Source organism: Macaca thibetana, chromosome 8 (assembly GCF_024542745.1).
Source record: "Macaca thibetana thibetana isolate TM-01 chromosome 8, ASM2454274v1, whole genome shotgun sequence".
NCBI classification, from domain to species: Eukaryota; Metazoa; Chordata; class Mammalia; order Primates; family Cercopithecidae; genus Macaca; species Macaca thibetana.
The window spans coordinates 125764975-125782642 of NC_065585.1; the positions used below are offsets into that span (position 1 = coordinate 125764975).

The 17668-nt window shown below is 42.9% G+C and overlaps 2 protein-coding genes across 2 annotated transcripts in view; one reads left to right on the forward strand and one right to left on the reverse strand.

The window, feature by feature from the left end:
* Positions 1–1197, reverse strand: part of PCM1 (pericentriolar material 1) — a 106951-nt gene extending 105754 nt beyond the window's left edge. The window contains 1 exon segment of the mRNA XM_050802146.1: positions 975–1197. The gene's annotated coding sequence lies outside the window, so the exon portion shown is untranslated.
* A 12867-nt stretch (positions 1198–14064) lies between these two features.
* The window catches only part of FGL1 (fibrinogen like 1), a 54366-nt gene continuing 50762 nt past the window's right edge, over positions 14065–17668 (forward strand). Inside the window, exon 1 of the mRNA XM_050802147.1 lies at positions 14065–14163. The gene's annotated coding sequence lies outside the window, so the exon portion shown is untranslated. The remainder of the gene's footprint in view (positions 14164–17668) is intronic.

The following is a 17668-nucleotide window of genomic DNA, read 5'->3' on the forward strand; positions in this document are numbered from 1 at the left end:
CACTCCCGTAACCAGAGAACACCAGCAGGTGGAGTCTGGAAAGCAGTTATGGGACGGGGGTGGTAGGGGCGCCCAGAAAGCCCGCTTCTTCCAGCGCCCAAACACGAACATTCACCCGTAAGACACACAATACAGACCTCAGCCCGGCCAAAAAAATAAAATAAAATAAACCAGGCGAGTTCCTGGGGAGTGGTCTGAGGGATGCAAAGTTGGCGCGCCCAGCCTCCCTGGCGTGGCCTAATCCCCAAACGTCAGTTTCTGCAAACCAAGCAACGTTTCCCCCAGTCCCACTTGGCATTTACTCTTTCCCGGTTCTAGGCCCAATTCTAACTAGATCTGCAGGAAAGGAGAAAAAAGGGGCAATAGTAACTACATTAACATTCCCAGGAACGCCTCCCCCGGCCCCTCGGCTCCTACAGCACCGAGACGGCGGAAATCCTGCAGCTCAAAACCCAACTGCAACTCTTCAGAGTCGCGTCGCTCCTCATCCGCCCTTCTGCACCCCAACTCTGGACACCGAGAGCTCCACAGAATAAAACAGGAGGGAACGCGGGGATGAACTATGGCCACCAAGGCCTGTTTCTCTGAGAACTCGACCCGGTTCCCCTGGCACCCAAACCAGAGCCCCTGCTCCGCTTCCTCCGCCCGCAAGGGGCATTCCCGGAGCCACTGGGACGCGGGGCGGCCTACCCGGCAGGGCCAGCAAGAGGGGCGAGGAGGCAAGAAGGGGGTCCTGCAGTCACCAACGCGTCCCGAGGTGCTCACCCGGGGATTCCGGCGGTCGGTCCTGAGGGAGGGGGCGGACTGTCCGCCTCGGGCACAGGAAGCCCAGGGCAGGAAGACCCGAGAGCCTAGCGAGGAGGCGTGGGCCCGTGGCCAGACCCAACAGGGCCAAGTGTCCCGGAGCCGTTACTCTCCCGCCCCTGGGGCGCGCCGCCCTCGGTTGCCAAGGGCTGGGGACGCGCAGGCATTACCTCTACAAGCAGCAGCCTCTCCCGTCAAGGGCGGAGCGGCGGTCAGCCCCCACGACCCGCCACCGGCAGCGGTCAGCCCTTGGAGACCGCAGCAGAGAGGCCCACACGTTTCCTGGCTGCCTTGGCCCCAATGGCCGCCTTTTCGACCTCAGCTACGCAGCGCCAACCGCCGCAGCCACCGCCATCTTAGGCTCTCATTGTGGTGGGAGAAGAGGGGCGGGGGGACTGCAGAGAGGGCAACGCGCGGCGGAACATGCGCCGTCTCCTCGGCAACGGCCGCGCGGGGGCGAGAACTCGCCCGGGCGGGAGCCGCAGTGCGCTCTACACGCTAGACTGGAGTCATGTGACCCGCTGGAGTCTATGGTGTCGCTTCTGGCTCTTTAAGTCGAAAACAGATTAAACGAACGAATCCGCCCCCCACGTCCAGGAACTACGTATCCCAGAATGCCACCTAGACCCCGTGTGCTAAACGCCTGCCAACCACAGGTGGAGGACTACAGATCCCAGGATGCTGTGCGCTGCCGGCGCTGATCGCGGAACGTGGGGCCCTAGGCCTATGCGGAAGTGGATTGGTCCCTCAACCAGTGGAGAAAGAGCCGAGGCGCGGTGCAGTTTTTTCGTGGGGGTGTCAGCTCTGGCCGTGCCGGAAGAAGGAGCCAAGAGCGGGATCGCTCTTCTGCTCCTTCCTCACCCACAACCCGGTCACGAAGAGGTGGAAACAGAAGGACACTTACAATGTAGTCCAGCCTCTTGATTTTACATATGAGGGGATTGATCCACGGAAGTTAAACAATTTGCCAAACGTCATATGTACTACTGAGTGGGAGAATCATAAATATTGTTGATATTTAATGCTAGTTTTGGTTAATGTCCTTTTTCCTTAAAAGAGCCAGATGATTTTAATCCAAACTTAATTTCAGTAAATTTTCTCTGAATTATCTTTTTATGTATACTCTCCTGTTACAGCTCTATTAAGATTAGTCAATTGGCAGATCCTGTCTTTAAAAAACAAACAAAAATCAATAAAGTGACAAGGCCTTCAATGTACCTGACTGGAAAGTTAAAACACGTGTCAGTTTTAGTTGAGCGCAAGGGCATTCTTCTAGTTTTACGCAGTTTAAAATTACGGGATAACTTTTTAAGCAAAATAAAGGTGAAAAGAGGAATTGCTTTCTGGGTCTCAACAACAAAAACAAATTGTTCCCAAAACAGTAGATCCGCATCTCGGTACACAATTCAGATAAAGCTCTTCTAACCCACTGCAATTTGCCACCGTAGGTTCAGTAGTGAGTGCATTGATCGTTTGCACTAATACTCGTTTGTCAGACACTGTTTCCTCATATTCTGTGCGTGTATCGTTAAGTACTGAGGTAGCAAAAATATAGTCCCTGCCGTTGAAGAGCTCATTTTAGTAAAGGACGGAAAAGTGGAGTGTGATGTAAATAAATTTCGTGTTGTAAAAAAAAGTGCTGTGGCAGCTCAGAACACAGAGCAGCTAAACGCTCAGGTGTTTATTGTAGTCCAGAATGCCCCATCCTAATTCCACCACTCCAGGATCCTGGACAAGCGACATGCCTTTCTGAGCCTTAATTGCGCCGTGTATGAAATGAGGGAGAAGGAATAATACTGTCTACCCTGAAGGGATTTTTTAAAGAATGTTCTTAGAGTTTATTTTATGCCAGGCACAATGTAAAGCCCTTCGGTTGTTGTGATTTTCTTAATCCTGACAGCTACCCTGAAGAGGCTGGTTCTGCATCTGACCTGTTTTAGCAATGAAAGGTTATATAAATCACACTTTTAGCACCTACAAGTGGTAGAGCCTAGATTTAAAAGGAGATCTGCCTGATTCCTTAAAGATTTTTTTTAATTAAATAAAATGCATATGAAAACACTAGTGTATGTTGAGGCCCAAAATATTAGCTATCATCGTTATTTTGTCTTATACATATGTATTATTATTAAACATATGTAGAAACTGTTATCATTAAAACAATTCTAATAAATTCAAAAGCGTGAAATTATAATACCTACTAGTCATTATGTTTTCTGAATTTATGAAGCCCCAGAATGTCAATACTATTGTTTGTTAGGAGGTAGGAGGAATCTGAGAAATATTTACGTTGAAATGTAGAAGCTGTTACCATTAAAATAATTCTAATAAATTCGAAAGCATGAAACTATAATATCTACTAGTCATTATGTTTTCTGAATGTATGAAGCCCCAGAATGTCAGTACTATTGTTTGTTAGGAGGTAGGAGAAATTTGAGAAATATTTACATTGAAAAAGGTTCTCAAACTCAAATATGAGCATTCCTGATCTTTGTAGTTCTCCTACAAAGGAAAAAAAAAAAACCAGAAAGCGACAAAATTATCCCTGGCTTTCAGAAATTTAACATCTATTTTTAGAAACAAACTTTATCAAAATGAGTCAATTTAGTATTAATAGAGTGTCACTATGCCAAACATATGATGTAGACACTGACTGCTTTAGTGATTTAGATTTTTAAAATAGGGGTGTTCTGTCTCAGAGATAATGATAGCTCTAGGATTTATAGGGAAGATGAAATTAGGGGCAGCAGTCTGTGGAAATGTAGATAGGAAACAGAAGAATGGCCTCTAAGAGATAAACACTGAAACTGCATTTCAGTTTTCCACATTCAAGAGAACAACCTAACACATGTATTAAATATGCAGGGGGTGGAAGTTCCAAATCGCAGAATGATGTTCAAGGAAGTGGGATATACCAAGAACACAGACCACACATCCAGAATAAGCGATGGACAACAAGCAGACTGGCTGATGTAGAGGATTTACATATGGTAAGTGATGGGGAGGTGGGAGAAGGCAAGGTTTATTAGCAGGTTGGGGCCAAACTATAGAAAGTCAACTACTTATCTAAAGAGTTTGGGCTTTGTTCTTCAAGTAGTGTGAAACCATTTGAGACTTTGGAAGAGGGCAGTGCTGTAATGAAATGGTTATTTGAAGACTTCAATCTAGTGGCAATGTTTTGGAAAGACTAGGAAGAGAAGACAAGGAGAACAGGTGCCAACCTGTCATGAAGTAATGAAGGCTTGGCCTGAGGTAGTAGCAGGATGAATAAAGTAAGGGAGTTAAATTTTTATTAATGTAAACTAAATCAGTTGTTAAGATGTGAAAATACTATTTCTGTTTCTTGATATGTGGTAGGTGGTACTAACCAGGTGGTACTTACAAGATAACACAGCCGGGCACGGTGGCTCACGCCTGTAATCCCAGCACTTTGGGAGGCTGAGGCGGGCAGATCTTGAGGTCAGGAGTTCGAGACCAGCCTGACCAACATAGTGCAACCCCGTCTCTACTAAAAATACAAAAATTAGCCAGGCGTGGTGGCATGTGACTGTAATCCCAGCTACTCAGGAGGCTGAGGCAGGAGAATTGCTTGAACCTGGGAGGCGAAGGTAGCGGTGAACCCAGGTCATGCCATTGCACTCTGGCCTGAGCGAGACTCTGTCTCAAAAAAAAAAGCCAAAAACTTGGCGCTATATTGTTTATCTCTTTAATCTTTAGGCTCCTTCTCCACAGATGGATTGTAAGCATGTCTGTAACAGAAACCGAGCCTTTTGTACTTTTTATCCTTTGAAAAGCAAGTTTTCTGCAATACCTAATTTTAACCTGCAGATGGTGATAGAACTTAAAGGGAAGATCTTCAGGGACACTACACTGCTTTATAACTGGATGTTATTTGTTTTTATTATGTGATTTTTTGATACAGCCAAAAGAATATATAACATACATGTAAACTCTATAGTACAATATTGACAACCGGGTGCATTATACGCCTGTAATCCTAGCTACTTGGGAAGCTGAAGCTGGAAGATCACTTGAGGCCAGTAGCTCCAGAGCAGCCTGAGGAACTTAAGGAGACTGTTTCTACATACATACACAAATACATACATACATACATAAAGTATAATAATGAGCGAAACACTCAAGAACCCACAAACTAACCTTGAATAGAATTTAATCAAAATGTGTCCGGGCAAGGTGGCTCATGCGTGTAATCCCAGCACTTTGGGAGCCCGAGACAGTTGGATCATTTGAGGTCAGGAGTTTGAGACAAGGCAACATGGTGAAACCCCGCCTCTACTACAACTACAAAAATTAGCCTGACATGGTGGGGCAAACCTGTAATCCCAGTGAGGCTGAGGCAGGGCAATATCACTTGAGCCTGGGAGGCAGAGGTTGCAGTGAACGGAGATTGTGCCACTGCACTCCAGTCTGGTGACAGAGCAAGACTTCATGTCAAAAAAAAAAAAAAAAAAAAAGAACTTAATCAAGATGTTTAAGGACTACTCCCTGCCGCATTTTCTTCAAACTGTTTCTTCTTCTTTGCAGACGTAAATACTATCCGGAATTCAATGTAATTCCTTCATTTTATTCATATGACTATGGATATCCCTAAATAATACGTTTGATTTTGCTTGTTTTCAAGCTTTATATAGATGATATCATACTGAATATATTTTTGCTTGACTTGCTTTTTTCATTCAACATTGTGTTTCTGCGATTCATCCATTTTAATGGGTATAAACCCCAAATTTATTAAAAGCAGAATGTAAAATTAATTTTTGAATATTCCTTAAAAATATGACTTGGCTTTCTGGGTAACTTAATGGAAGAAGAGATTGGTCATGCCAAACGAAGGACTCATTGGAGGCCTCTGACCCAGTTCTTACACCTTTTGGTTAAATTTTAGCACTGTTAATTTCTCTACCTTTTAATCTAGCGCAGAGTTTCTTAACCTTGGTACTATTGACAGTTTGGGCTGGGTGATTCTTGTTATGGGGTCGGTCCTGTGCATTCCAGGAGGTTTAGCAACATCCCTGGCCTCTACACACTGTTTACCTAGAGCAAACCCCTGCCCATTGTAAAAACCAAAAATGTCTCCTGGCATTGATTGCCAAGCATCCTCTGGAGTCTGGGAAGGGAAATTTTTTTCCATAACTCTTTTGCTCAGAAACTTAAAGGTTGATGTATATAATCTAATGAACCAGCCATTATATAATTATATCAACTAATTCTATCAAATCCACATGCATAAGTAATGTTTCAAGGCTCTTTTTGCCTTGCTCTGTTTCCCCTATATCTAATTACCAGAACATCTCTCATTACTGCCTAGTTTGGATTCTTTATTATTAGATTTAAAAATATCTAATTACTGCTGTCGACATACAATATTAACGTTTATAACAGTCTAAACTGCCCCTTCCTTCATAACCAGTTTATGTTCTTTTCTTTCAAAAGTCACTCATTTAATAAATATAACCCTTGTGATTCTGACAGTTTCATCTGTAGTTATATTTCATCAGTTGTAACATGGCTTTACTTCTACAGAGTTGTGATTAGTACCTGATTCTTTCTGTATTTTTCTTGTATGTAGGTTTTTATACCGTCTTCTCTATTCACTGAAAATGTGGTCAAAGCTGCAATCATGTAGTAAAATCTTGAGTAAACTGCTTCCTTCCCAAGACACACCAAGTTGGAGAGGTTTAAACAAAGAGATATGAGTAACAATTCTTAAAAACTACGAGGAAAATAATCTATATCTTTTTCCTTGTTTCCAACCAACCCTATACCAAAACAGTTAAACCAGAACTAGATAACTAGATATATGTTGGTAATTAAGTAGAAAAATTGGATAATTAGGTGAAGGAGTTCCAAAAATATGGAAATATGGGCTGATATGGATTTTGTTTCCCAATTCATAGGAAAAATGTTAGAAAGGCATGAAAATTAAACCTCAGCTTTTACTTTAAAAACGCTGTTAGTCAAAACAAAATGATATGAAATAAGGACTCACAATTGTCGTGGTTATAGGGGATAATGTGGAGTGACTTTATAAAAGATGGTTTCTGGGTCAAATAAGTTTTTATTCACAGAAATAAGGAGAGCTGCAGGTGACAACTAGATTGGCAATATGCATCCATATGGACTAGCAGAGGAGTATGCGGCATGATTGGGGTTGCAATGATCCACATTAAATTCATGGCATTATGTAGGAAAGCTACAGCTGTATATATTATAATTTTTTTTTTTTTTGAGATGTAGTCTCACTCTGTTGCCCAAGCTGGAGTGCAGTGGCACAATCTCAGCTCACTACAACCTCTGCCTTCCGGGTTCAAGTGATTCTCCTGCCTCAGCCTCCCAAGTAGCTGAGATTACAGGCACGTGCCACAACACCCGGCTAATTTTTTGTATTTTTAGCAGAAACAGAGTCTCACCGTGTTAGCCAGGATGGTCTCGATCTCCTGACCTCGTGATCCACCCACCTCGGCCTTATACATTTTATTTTACTATAAAAAGGATTCCACGTTGCATTTCTCCTTCCATGAGAAAGATCCCAAAGTCAGGGAAGAACTAGCAAAACATGTGTGAATTCAGATTAACCAGGTAAGAGAGAATGCCCTCTCTTTACCAGAAAAACTAAATAATCTCAAGGGCTAAAAACCAAGGATGTTGGATGGCAGGCCGGTCTATCCAAGACTCTCCCCAGTCTAGATAAGGAAACAAGTAAAACCCTGACAGTGGGTGAAACACACTGGTATTGAGGAGAGGTTTGTGGGTTAAAAAAGGGCCTGGATGTGGGACCAGGTGGTCAAGGACCGGCCTACAGTGTGCCTGTTTAAGGAATAACAATATATGCTTTAGAATAGTGCTTTATTAATATAGTCATGAACCATAAGAATAGCTTGTGCTTAGTCCAACAATATAAGAATCAGGCGGTGAGCTTCCTTGACTGACCACTGAGTGGAACAACCAACCGCCGGAAGTGTGTGGAGCCTCTAAGCAAGAAAGCTTGCTTATTGCTCAGCCTCCCGCTTGAGTCCCTGAACAAAGGTCTCTTGGGAAGGGAAGCGACCCCTGATCCGTTCCCCAGAAGGGAACTGCAGGAGGCTGCTTGTAAAAGAGGAGAAGTCCTCAGCGGTAGAGATAAGGAGGAAGTCTTGTGTATCTCCCGCTCCTTCCCAGAGGCGGAGAGCTCTGCTGCTCTGCTGATGGTGCTTGGGAGTGGACCGCCCCTTTGATGCACAGGCCTGTGGTCTGACGGGCTGTCTGCTTTCACGTCCTGTTCTGTTCTGTTCTGTTAACTGCTTAGTTGGACTCTGATGATTATCTGTAAGTTAAACATAGAGTATTAGCTCACATAGTGGAATAGTAAATAATATTAACTTGCTGATGACGCACGCTACCCCCCTGCCACCTCTCCCCATGGTCACCTTATGATCAGCCCACCATCTGCCCACCCTCAGCCGATAGGATCAGAGGAATTGTACTCAATAAACATCAGGGGAATCCAGAGCTCAGGCCCTTCGCAGTTTCCGCGTTGCGATGGACCCCTAGACCCACTTTTGTTAACCCTTGAACTTTGTGTCTTTATCTTTATTTCTTCTCATTCCCTCATCTCCACCGGGAAGGGGAGAGCCCGCGTGTGGTGTAGCGGGCTGGTTCCCCTACATCTTTGGTGCCCAACGTGGGCTTCTTGTACCCAGGTGAAGTTACGCCTGAGCGTAGTCATTGCGGAGACCAGTCTGTGGAGGGACTGCCAAGAACGTGTGGTCGGTCTTGCGGTAAGCCTGTGCACTCGGAGTATTCCAGGGACACCGTGTGACAATCGGAAAGTAAGCACTCTGCTTACTTACACTTTATCAAACTCCTCTTAAAGACGGGGAAAATAAAGGCTAGCACAGAAAACTTGATTACTCTGTTTCATACAGTAGAGCAGTATCTTGGTTTCCTGAACAAGGTCCCGTGGATTTAAAAGATTGGGAACAGGTTGGAATTGCCTTAAAACAAGTTCATAAGGAAGGAAAACGTATTCCTCTAACGGTCTGGTCAGACTGTGCTATCGTTAAAGCAGCCTTGGAACCGTTTCAAATGGAAAACGAGGTTTATCCTCCAGCAGAAAGAATTCCAGTGGAGGAAGGCGGTGCTGCTGCCAATATAAATATAAAGGAAGACGAAGGAGGAGAGGATAGTGAAGAAGATTTTGTGGAAAGTACAGACAAACCTGGAGATGACTTAATTTCTTTTGAGGAGCATGTGGGACCTCCAGCTGCTCCTAAAATAGAGAAGCTATTTATGCCAATATGTTTAAAACAAAGAAGGGCCTTGAGGAGTCTTCGGCTCCTCATTGAGATCGTCTGGAATGGCCGCCTCCAATAAGGCAATGTAACCCGGAACCTTGGAGGTTTGAATCTCAAATTTACCCTGTTTCACGAATGGGTAAATTAGGGGCTCAGGAATCAAGAACACATTTTGCAGCACCAGAACAGCAAAAGGCTGCACTGCCACCTAATGTCAATGAATCACCATTACAAATGGTTATCGGCAGGCTAGGGCAGCTGGAGATTCCGATGCCCGGCAGTTTCCAGTAGTTTTGCAACCCCCACAGCAGCAGGGTGGTGCCCATCAGGTGGTATGGGAACCATATTCTTTCAAACTGCTTACAGATCTCAAAGCAGCTGTTGGTCAGTATGGTCCCAATTCGCCTTTTGTCTGGTCACTTTTACACTCAGTGACTTAGGAGAAGCAAATGGCCCCGGACGATTGGGAGATTGTAGCAAAAGCCACTCTTTCGCCCTCACAATGTCTTCAATTTAGAACTTGGTGAACCGATGAGGCTCAAAATCAAGATAGAAAAAACCGTGCTGCTAATCCTGTTGTTGCCATTTCACTTGAACAACTGTTGGGAGTTGGGGGCCAATAGGAAACTGTACAACAGCAACTACTGCTTCAGGATGATGCCAGTGAACAAATTCACAGTTGTTGCTTGAGGGCATGCAAAAAAATTCAGGACCCGGGAACTATTTAAATCCTCTTTTAATTCTATCAGACAAGGCTCAAAAGAACCATATCCTGATTTTATTGCTCGTCTTCAAGATGCAGCTCAGAAGGCTCTTACAGATGAAAGTGCCAGGAAGGTGATTGTAGAATTACTGGCTTATGAAAATCCCAACCCTGAATGGCAATCAGCTATTTGCCTTGTGAAAGGAAAGTTTCCGGTGGGAACTGATATAACCAATGAGTATATCAGGGCATGTGATGGAATTAGTGGAATCATGCATAAGGCTATGATAATGGCTCAAGCCATGGCAGGATTAAAGGTGGGAGGCCCAGTGAAAAACTTTTCAGGCAATTGTTATAACTGTGGTCAGTTTGGACATACAAAAAAGGAATGTAAGAACAAATCAAACAATCTAGATCTAATCAAACAAAGGAGCCACCTGGCTTATGTCCCAGGTGCCAGAAGGGTAAACACTGGGCTAAACAGTGTCACTCCAAATTTGATAAAAATGGCCAACCGTTGCAGCCCCAATCGGGAAATGGGAAGAGGGGCCAGCCTCAGGCCCCACTCCAAACAGGGGCATTCCCTCTCCAGCAGTTTGTCCCTCAGTCGGTACCAGTGCCTTTAATCCCTCCAGTGACACAAATACCTTTAGCCCAACCACCACAGTAACACAATTGGTGTCAGCTACAACAGGGAACGCCGGTTTAGATTTATGTTGCACCAGAGCTGTGTCTCTACTTCCAGGGGAACCACCTCAAAAGGTGCCCACTGGAGTATTTGGACCTTTATCTGAGGTAACAGTTGGACTTGTTTTAGGGAGATCTAGTCTAAATTTAAAAGGAATTCAAATTCGTACTATAGTGATCGATTCAGATTTCGTGGGAGAAATTCAGTTGGTTATTAGTTCTAGTATGCCTTGGAGTGCAAACCCGGGAAATAAAATTGCTCACTTGTTGTTATTACCTTATTATCTAATTGCTGTTATTACCTAAGTAGGAGAAAGTACAGTAAAAAGAGAAAGTGGTTTCGGCAGCACTGATAGCAAAGGAAAAGCAACTTATTGGGTAAATCAGGTTTCTGAAAATAGACCTTTGTGCACAATGACGATTCAGGGAAAACATTTTGAAGGACTTGTCGATACAGGCGCTGATATTTCTATTATAGCCATGGATCAGTGGCCAAAAACATGGCCCAAACAGAGAGCTTCTATGGCTTTAATTGGAATAGGCACGGCATCTGAGGTTTATCAGAGTGTTACAATTTTACACTGTTTAGGACCAGATGGACAGGAAGGCACCATTCAACCTATGATTAATGCCATTCCCATTAATTTGTGGGGAAAAGATTGTTACAACAGTGGGGTACAGAAGTCACCATTCCCTCTACGATTTACAGTTCAGAGAGTCAAAGCGTGATGACTAAGATGGGGTATACTCCTGGAAAAAGATTAGGAAAGAGTGAGGATGGAATAACTCAGCCAATTGAAGCCTCAGTTAAATTTGACGGAAGAGGAATTGGGTACCCTTTTTAGGTGTGGTCACTGTTGAGCCTCCAAAGCCCATCCCATTGAAATGGAAAACTCAAAATCCTGGGTTGGTTGATCAGTAAAAACTGCTTCCTCAGCAAAAACTGGAGGCATTACATTCACTAGCAAAAGAGCAGTTAGACAAAGGACATATTGAACCTTCTTTCTCACCATGGAATTCCCAGTTTTTGTAATTCAGAAAAAATCCAATAGATGGTGCATGTTGACCAACCTACGAGCGGTTAATGCAGTCATTCAACTGATGGCGGCTCTCCAACCAGGGTTGCCATCCCTGGCCATGATTCCAAGAGAATGGCCAATGGTAATAATTGATTTGAAAGATGGTTTTTCACTATTCCTTTGGATCTGCAGGACTTTGAAAAATTTGCATTTACAATACCTGCTATAAATAATAAGGAGCCAGCTACTGGGTATCAGTGGAAAGTTTTACCCCAAGGAATGTTAAAGAGTCCTACGATTTGTCAAACTTTCGTTGGGAAGATCATTCAGCCTGTCCGGGATCAGTTTCCTCGTTGTTATATTATTCATTATGTTGATGACATTTTATGTGCTGCTACAAACAGGGACAGACTAATCAAATGTTTTTCTATGTTACAAGAAATGGTGGGGCTTACAGGTCTTGCTATAGTACCACATAAAATCCAAACTACCACACCCTATCATACCTAGGAATGAAGGTGGAGGAGTGAACATTTACACCTCAAAAGGTAGAAATTTGTAAGGAGTCCTTAAAAACTTTAAATGATTTTCAAAAATTATGAGAAGACATTAACTGGATAAGGCCAACCTTAGGAATCCCCACTTATGCAATGACTAACTTGTTTGCTTTGCTGAGAGGGGATCGAAATTTACATAGCAAAAGAACTCTGACGCCTGCGACAACTGAAGAGTTAAGAATAATTGAGGAAACAGTTCAAAGTGCTCAAGTCAGTAGAATAGATCCCAGTGTTCCATTACAGCTCTTGGTGTTCCTACTCTCTATTCTCCTACAGGAGTGATTATTCAAGATGCCGACTTGGTTGAATGGTCTTTTTTACCCCACAGTATGACTAGGACTTTTTCAATTTAAAATAGCTATTCTTATAGGCCAAGCCCGATTAAGAATAGACTCACTGGCACTGATCCAGATAAAATTGTAGTTCCTTTAAACAAAGCACAGGTTCGACGAGCCTTTATAAATTAATCAGAATGGCAGTCATTTAGCTGATTTTGCTGGCCACATAGATAATCATTACCCTAAAACAAAAATTTTTCAGGTCCTAAAATTGACTACCTGGATTTTACCTAAAATAACCAGCTCTATCTCCTTGGAGTGAGCTGTAACTGTCTTTACTGATGGCTCTCAGAATGGAAAAGCAGCTTATACAGGACCAGAAGAAGAGGTTATTCAAACCCACTTTCATTTTGCACAAAGAGCTGAGCTACCAGCAGTTATATCTGTATTGGAAGATTTTGATCAACCTGTTAATATTGTCTCTGACTGTGCCTATGTAGTTCAGGTGACAAAAATGGTAAAAACAGCTTTAATAAAATATATTTCTGATGATCAGCTAAATGTTTTGTTTAGTTCACTTCAACAAGCAGTTAGAGTTCGAAATTTTCCTTTTTATATTACACATATTCGAGCTCGCACAAATTTACCAGGACCTTTAACCCAATTAAATAATCAAGCAGATTTATTAGTGACACCTGTTTTAGCAGAGGCTCAAGAATTCCATTCCTTAACTCAGGTAAATGCTGCTGGATTTCATTGACCTGGAAACAAGCTAAAAACATAGTGCAACATTGTCCACAATGCTAGGTGCTACAGCTACCTACTCAAGAACCTGGAGTCAATCCTTGGGGACTTAAACCAAATGCTCTTTGGCAAATGGATGTGACTCATGTCCCATCATTCCGAAAACTTTCTCTTGTGCATGTTACTGTTGATACTTTCTCTCCGTTTATCTGGGCTACATGCCGAACCGGAGAAAGTACAGCTCATGTAAAATGACATTTATGATCTTGTTTTGCAGTCATGAGTGTGCCACAGAAAATGAAAACGGACAGTGGACAAGGATATTGCAGTAAAACTTTTGAAAGTTTTGTTCAGCAATGGAAAATTGTACACACTACAGGAATACCTTATAACTCCCAAGGTCAGGCCATAGTAGAAAGGGCTAATCGGACTCTTAAGACACAGTTAGAAAAACAAAAGGAAGGGGGAAGTAGTAAGGAGTATACCACACCCCATAGGCAGTTACAATTAGCCCTTTTGACTCTAAATTTTTTTAACATTTCCAGAGATCAGGTCTCCACAGCAGCTGAACAACACTTTTCTGGACAGAAAGTTAATTTACATGAAGGAAAAACGATCTGGTGGAAGGATACCAGAACTAAAAGTTGGGAATTAGGATAAATTATCACCTGGGGATTTAGGCTAAATTATCACCTGGGGATTTAGGATAAATTATCACCTGGGGCAGGGGTTTTACTTGTGTTTCACCAAGAGACAATCAAACATCCACTTAGATACCCAATAGACGTTTGAAATTCAACAATGAACCCTACACCGACCGGACAGAAGAAAGGGAAGAATCGAAAGAGGAGGAAGACTGGTCCCTCCGACCTGTCCTTTCCGGAGCTGAGAAAGATGGCGAAGCTGAGCGTCTCAGAGAAACAACAGAAGACGGAGAAGACTCGCCAGGCTACACCACCGACATGAGGACAGATAAAGAAGCTGACTCAAATGGCAGAGGACAGCCTAAAGGAGAAACAACTGGCAATTACCCCGGGTAATATGATCTTGGCTGCCTTGATGGTAATTACCACTGCGGTAAGTCTCCCCGCTGTCTGGGCTGAACAAAATTTTACATACTGGCTTATGTTCCACTTCCTCCTTTAATTAGGCCAGTTACTTGGATGCATTCCCCTATTGAAGTTTATACAAATGATAGTATTTGCATGCCTGGGCCGGCTGATGATCGCTGTCCTGCACAGCCTGAGGAGGAGGGCGTGTTGATGAATGTAACAGTGAGGTATGAATATGCTCCAATTTGTTTAGGAATTGCTCCTGAATGTTTACCATCGCAAATACAAAGGTGGATGATTTATGTACCTCCTCATAATCGTTCCCAACCTAGTTATCACGTAGTGAGTGGAATGTCTTTCCGACCTATCATGACTGTAAAAACTTATGGGGGTGGTTATTTTCGGTCAAATTTAAAAGTCAAAAATTACAAACCTAACGGACTGGCTGGTCCTAAAAGAAATCCAAAATGGTCAGAAAAACTAGAGATTCTTACTTGGGAGGGTTGTGTAGCAGATGGTGCAGTAGCTTTGCAAAATGATTCTTATGGAACAATTATAGATTGGGCCGCCAAAGGATCCTTGGCTAGAAATTGCACCGGACAAAATGCTGGGTGTGCTGAGGATTCCTTCATTAGAGATCATAGAGAAAGTCCCAATAATCCCCCCACTTTAGTTAGAAGATTGCAATGAGTATATCCATTGAAATGGGAAGATAAAGGTAATGCTCCTCCCCAGGCAAAGATAATTAGTCCAGTCATGGGTCCAGAATATCCAGATTTGTGGAAGTTGCTTATGGCGAATGAGAGTGTAGAAAGGGGAAGCATTATGTGGAACAAGAGGTAATAAGCTACTGTTTACCATGCTTCTTCAGTCTAATCAGTCTATTCCTCTTCAAAGTTGTGTTAAACCTCCTTACACGTTAGTTGTTGGAAAACTCATATTTTACTGGACTCTCAAAACATTACTTGTGACAACTGCCATCTGTTTACTTGTATTGATTCTTCTTTTGATATGAGGAATAGCATTTTGCTGGTCCGAGTGCGAGGGGGCGTTTGGATTCCAGTTACTCTTAACAGGCCTTGGGAGGCTTCTCCCTCTATTCATGTAATAACTGGAGTTTTAAAAGGGATTCTTCATCATACAATAAGATTTATTTTTACTTTAATTACTTAGTTGGACTCTGATGATTATCTGTAAGTTAAACATAGAGTATTAGCTTACATAGTGGAATAGTAAATAATATTAACTTGCTGATGACGCACACTACCCCCCTGCCACCTCTCCCCATGGTCATCCTATGATCAGCCCACCATCTGCCCCCTCAGCCGATAGGATCAGAGGAATTGTACTCAATAAACATCAGTGGAATCCGGAGCTCAGGACCTTCGCAGTTTCTGCGTTGCGATGGACCCCTAGACCCACTTTTATTAACTCTTGAACTTTGTGTCTTTGTCTTTATTTCTTTTCTCATTCCCTCGTCTCCACCAGGAAGGGGAGAACCCCCGTGTGGTGTAGCGGGCTGGTTCCCCTACAAGGTCGACCAAACGTTTCCTGTAAAAGACCAGATATTAAATATTTTCAGCATTGTATGCTATACAGTCTGTTGCAACTTCTCAACTCTGCGGTTATAGAACGGAAGCAGCTACGGACAGTATATAAACAAATGAGCATGCCTATATTCCAATTAAACTATTTGTAGACACTGAAATTTAGATTTTATGTAATTTTCACAGGTCACAAGATATTGATCTTTTTGTGATTTTTTTCAACTACTTAAAAATATGAAAATGGACCGTGGGTCCAGTTTAGACAGCGGGCGGTACAATAGTTTGCTGACCTCTGATGTAGAGCACTAAACACTTAAGTTCTTAGATAATCAATGTTAGGTAAGAGGAGAAATTAGCAATGGAAGAAAATGCAGTTCCTTTACAGGATAGTTATTTTATGAGTACTATTTTGAACTAATAGAAAGGGAGGGTATAAAGCCAGCCAGTGAAATTGAATGATATTTGTAGGTGTTAGTTTGTGCCATATATTTTCTTTCTTTCCTACCTTCCTTTCTTTCTTTCTTCCTTTCTTTCTTTCTTTCTTTCTTTCTTTCCTTTTCTTTCTTTCTTTCTTTCTTTCTTTCTTTCTTTCTTTCTTTCTTTCTTTCTTTCCTTCCTTCCTTCCTTCCTTCCTTCCTTCCTTCCTTCCTTCCTTCCTTCCTTCCCTCCCTCCCTCCCTCCCTTCCTTCCTTCCTTCCTTCCTTCTTTCTTTCTTACTTCCTTTCTTTCTTTTCTTGACAGACTCTCACTCTGTCACCAGGCTGGGGTGCAATGGCACAATCACAGCTCACTGCAACCTCTGCCTCCCAGGTTCAAGCAATTCTCCTCCCTCAGCCTCCCGAGTAGCTGGGACTACCGGCGTGCACCACCATGCCCAGCTAATTTTTCTATTTTTAGAAGAGACAGGATTTCACAGTGTTGGCCAGGATGATCTCGATATCTTGATCATGTGATCCATCCACCTCGGCCTCCCAAAGTCTTGGGATTACAGGCGCGAGCCACCGTGCCCAGCCACTGTACCATATATTTTCTTATATCCTGGATTTTGTTTTTCCCCATTCACACTAGAGGTAGGCATGCATTTCCTCCGAGGATTGCCACAGCCAGCAATACTAGAAACAACAGATGAAAAAGATTAAAATCAGAGCAGCTCCCACTCCTCACAATTTGCCTGGGTGGAAAGAGGATGAATTGGTGGGAAATCAAAAGAATGTGATGTTTTCCCTCACATTGCTGAAAAGGAAGAGGGGGAAGGTGCAGCAGCAATCTGTGTAGTCCCTGAGGCTGAGTGTCCCAGTGACTAGAGCAAGAATAGACAGTTGTAGTGACATTATACCAACTTCACACCACCCCAAACCCCAGAAATCATATGCAACCCCCAGACTGGAGACAGACTCTAAATTGTTTGATTTCATGCTGAAATGAGTGGAGAATTAGATTTCCCTCAGCCCATGGAATGGAGCCTTGAAATTCAATTAGAAAACAGAGTGACAGTTATTTCACATGTAAATTGTTGGAAGACACATACCCACTTTACTTACACAGTACAAGTGTCAGTTACCTGAATGCTCTAAAGCCTCGAAGTTGGTGGGGAAGCCATGTTTCCATCACATCTACAGTGGGAAACCTAACCTCCCTTGCTGGCACCTTCCAGGATCTCTGGAGTTAATGTTTTTCTATTAGTTCCTGCTTGTACTGACTTACTGTGATTTCTCTCAAGACTAGCCTCTTTTGGCTGCTCTTTTTCTCCACTCCGCATCATTCCCAAAGCAACAGCAACTTTCCCTTTTCTCAAAATGCCGCGGATACAAGGCATCTCTGCATAGTAGATTGTCACTGAAGATTCAGTGTTAACCATGGAAGGCAGGGGAAGAGGAAGAGGAATTTAGCCTGCAGCAAACACCTTAAAACTGACTATTTACTATTGTGAATAGTGCCACAATAAACATACATGTGCATGTGTGTTTATAGCAGCATGATTTA